The sequence below is a fragment of the Arachis ipaensis genome, chromosome B10, assembly GCF_059453495.1.
Source record: "Arachis ipaensis isolate K30076 ecotype BB chromosome B10, ASM5945349v1, whole genome shotgun sequence".
Classification (NCBI taxonomy): domain Eukaryota; kingdom Viridiplantae; phylum Streptophyta; class Magnoliopsida; order Fabales; family Fabaceae; genus Arachis; species Arachis ipaensis.
The window spans coordinates 89,467,030-89,471,496 of NC_142435.1; the positions used below are offsets into that span (position 1 = coordinate 89,467,030).

The 4,467-nt window shown below is 34.0% G+C and overlaps 1 non-coding gene across 1 annotated transcript; it reads left to right on the top strand.

The window, feature by feature from the left end:
- The first annotated feature begins 1,580 nt into the window (after positions 1 to 1,580).
- LOC148580812 (small nucleolar RNA R71) lies at positions 1,581 to 1,688 on the top strand. The gene has a single exon (XR_015896149.1). It is a non-coding gene; the product is annotated as a small nucleolar RNA R71 (small nucleolar RNA).
- The last annotated feature ends 2,779 nt before the right edge of the window (positions 1,689 to 4,467 follow it).

The window sequence follows — 4,467 nt, forward strand, 5'->3', positions numbered from 1 at the left end:
GAGTTTGAATGTGGGGGCTTTGTTTGACTCTGTATTGAGAGAAGTTTTTCATGCTTCCTCTCCATGGTTACAGAAGGAGAACCTTGGGTCTTAAATACAAGGTAGTCTTTATTTAACTGAAGGACCAACTCTCCTCTGTCAACATCAATCACAGCTTTTGCTGTGGCTAGGAAGGGTCTGCCAAGGATGATGGATTCATCCTCATTCTTTCCAGTGTCTAGGATTATGAAATCAGCAGGGATGTAAAGGCCTTCAACCTTTACTAGCACGTCTTCTACTAGTCCATAAGCCTGTTTCATTGATTTGTCTGCCATCTCTAGTGAGATTCTTGCAGCTTGTACCTCAAAGATACCCAGCTTCTCCATTACAGAGAGTGGCATGAGGTTTATCCCTGACCCCAGGTCACACAGAGCCTTCTCAAAGGTCATGGTGCCTATGGTACAAGGTATAAAGAATTTTTCGGGATCCAAATTCTTCTGAGGTAATGTCTGCCTCGTTAATGCATTCAGTTCATTGGTGAACAAGGGGGGTTCATCTTCCCAAGTCTCAGTACTAAATAACTTGGCATTCAGCTTCATGATTGCTCCTAGATACTTAGCAACTTACTCTTCAGTGATGTCTTCATCCTCTTCAGAGGAAGAATATTCATCAGAGCTCATGAATGGCAGAAAGAGGTTCAATGGAATCTCTATGGTCTCTGTATGAGCCTCAGATTCCTTTGGTTCCTCAAAGGAAATCTCATTTCTATCCAGAGGATGTCCCATGAGGCTTTTCTCACAGAGACTCACGTCCTCCTCACTCTCTCCAGGTTCGGCCATGTTGGTCATGGTTATGGCCTTGCACTCTCTCTTGGAATTTTCTTCTGTATTGCTTGGGAGAGTACTGAAAGGAGTTTCAGTAATCTTCTTACTCAGCTGACCCACCTTTGCCTCCAAATTTCTAATGGAGGACCTTGTTTCATTCATGAAACTTAGTGTGGTCTTGGATAGATCAGAGACTATGGTTGCCAGGCCAAAATGGCTCTGTTTAGAATTCTGTGTCTGTTGCTGAGAAGATGATAGAAAAGGCTTGCTATTGCTAAATCTATTTCTTCCACCATTATTGTTGAAGCCTTGTTGAGGCTTCTGTTGGTCCTTCCATGAGAAATTTAGATAATTTCTCCATGAAGGATTATAGGTATTTCCATAGGATTCTCCCATGTAATTCACCTCTGCCATTGTAGGGTTCTCAGGATCATAAGATTCTTCTTCAGAAGATGCTTCTTTAGTACTGTTGGATGCAGCTTGCAATCCATTCAGACTCTGAGAAATCATATTGACTTGATGAGTCAATATTTTATTCTGAGCCAATATGGCATTCAGAGTATTAATTTCAAGAACTCCCTTCTTCTGAGGCGTCCCATTGTTCACAGGATTCCTCTCAGAGGTGTACATGAACTGGTTATTTACAACTATTTTAATGAGTTCCTGAGCTTTTGTAGGGGTTTTCAGATGAAGAGATCCTCCTGCAGAATGGTCCAATGACATTTTTGGCAACTCAGATAGACCATCATAGAATATACATATGATGCTCCATTCTGGAAGCATGTCAGTAGGACACCTTTTGATCAATTGCTTATATCTTTCCCAAGCTTCATAGAGGGACTCACCTTCCTTCTGTCTGAAGGTTTGGATTTCCACTCTAAGCTTGCTCATCTTTTGAGGTGGAAAGAATTTGTCCAGGAAAGCATTGACCAGCTTTTCTTAAGAGTTCATGCTTTCCTTAGGTTGTGAATCCAACCATGTTCTAGCTTTGTCTCTTACAGCAAAAGGAAAAAGCATAAGCCTGTAGACCTCGGGATCAACTCCATTGGTCTTGACAGTGTCACATATTTGCAAGAATTCAGCTAAGAACTGATGAGGATCTTCCAATAGAAGTCCATGAAACTTGCAATTCTGTTGCATTAGAGAAACTAATTGAGGCTTAAGCTCAAAGTTGTTTGCTCTAATGGCAGGAATTGAGATGCTTCTTTCATAGAAGTTAGAAGAGGGTACAATAAAGTCACCAAGAATCTTCCTTGCATCTCCACCATTGTTATTGGGTTCGGCTATGTCTCCTTCTTTTTCAAAAATTTCTGTTAGGTTTTCTCCAGAGGGTTGTGCTTTAGCTTCTCTTAGTTTTCTCTTAAGAGTCCTTTCAGGTTCAGGATCAGCTTCAATAAGAATGTCTTTATCCCTGTTCTTGCTCATATGAAAAAGAAGAGAACAAAGAAAATATGGTATCCTCTATGTCACAGTATAGAGATTCCTTTATGTGAGTAGAAGAGAAGAATAGAAGAAGGAGAAGTGAAAAATTCGAACACAGAGAAGAAGAGGGGGTTCGAATTATGAGTAGAAGAGAAGTGTTAGTAGATAAATAAATAAATAGAAAGAGATGAGAGGGGGAAGAATTCGAAAATTAAATAAAATAAAATAAAAATATTTTTGTTTTTATTTTAAATATTAGTTATAATTCAAAATTAAAAGAGAAATAAAATAAAATTTGAAACTAAATGAATTAATTAAATAAAAAGAGATTTTTTTTGAAAAAGTTGTTAGTGATTTTGGAAAATCGGAGAGAGAAAAGTAGTTAGGTGGTTTTGAAAAAGATATGATTGAAATAGAAAACTTTTAAAATCAAACAAAAAGTTAAGTAGTTAATTGAAAAAGATTTGAAAATCAAATTTGAAAAGATAAGAGGTTAGAAAAGATTTTGAAAATTGATTTTTGAAAAAGATATGATTGAAAATCATTTTGAAAAAGATTTGACAAAGAAATTTAAAAAGATTTGATTTTTAAAATTAAAGTTAATTACTTGACTAACAAGAAACAAAAAGATATGATTCTAAAATTTAAAGATTGAACCTTTCTTACTAGGCAAGTAACAAACTTAAAATTTTTGAATCAATCACATTAATTGTTAGCATTAATTTCGAAAATATGAAATAAAAATAAGAAAAAGATTTTGAAAATCAATTTTTAAAAGTTTTCGAAAATAAAGTAAAAATGAAAAAGGTTTGATTTTTGAAAAAGTTTTGAAAAGATAAGATTTTTTTAAATTGAAAATTTGACTTGACTAATAGGAAACAACTAGATTTTTAAAACTTTTGACTAAATCAAACCAAATTTTCGAAATTTATGAGAAGAATAAGGGAAAGATATTTTTTTTTAATTTTTAAATTTTTAATGAGGAGAGAGAAAAACATCAAAATGACTCAAAGCATGAAAATTCAAGATCAAAACACATGATGCATGCAAGAACACTTTGAATGTCAAGATGAACACCAAGAACACTTTGAATGTCAAGATGAACACCAAGAACTTATTTTTGAAAATTTTTTAGAAAAGAAAAACATGCAAGACACCAAACTTAGAAATTTTCAAACTTTAGACACTAACAAATTGAAAATGCATATGAAAAACAAGAAAAGACACAAGACAAGAAAATTCAAAGATCAAACAAGAAAAATCATCAAGAACAACTTGAAGATCATGAAGAACAGTTCCATGCATGAGTTTTCAAAAAATTTAAGAAAAGTTAAAAAGATGCAATTGACACCAAACTTACAATTTGACACTAGAATCAACCAAGAAACACAAAATTATTTTTTTGTTTTATGATTTTATTAAAAATTTTTTGGATTTTTCGAAAATTATTTGGAAAAAAAAGAAAAAAAAAAGGATTTCAAAATTTTTAATAAGAATTCCAGGAATCATGCAATGTTAGTCTAAAGCTTCAGTCTAAAAAAAATTAGACATGGCTAGCCAAGCTTCAGCAGGACATTACATACAACAACCAAATTGATGGGAATCAACTAGCTCTTGTGATGATAAAAACATCATCTAAAATTCTAGAATTCATTCTTAAAAATTTTGAAGACATAGAATAATTTATTTTATTTTATTTTTTTGAAATTTTTTCGAAAATAAAAATAAAAATAAAATGCCTAAACATAAAACAAAATTACCTAATATGAGCAACAAGATGAACCGTCAGTTGTCCAAACTCAAACAATCCCCGGCAACGGCGCCAAAAACTTGGTGCACGAAATTGTTATCTCAATGGCGCTAACAACTTGGTACGCACGATTGTAATCTCAACTCTTTTTCACAACTCCGCACAACTAACCAGCAAGTGCACTGGGTCGTCCAAGTAATAAACCTTACGTGAGTAAGGGTCGATCCCACAGAGATTGTCGGCTTGAAGCAAGCTATGGTCATCCTTGTAAATCTCAGTCAGGCAGATTCAAATGGTTATGGGATTTTTGATAATTAAAAGATAAATAAAATATAAAATAAGATAGAAATACTTATGTAATTTATTGGTGGGATTTCAGATAAGCGTATGGAGATGCTTTGTTCATTCTGAACCTCTGCTTTCCTATTGTCTTCATCCAATCATTCATACTCCTTTCTATGGTAAGCTTTATGTTGGGGGATCACCGTTGTC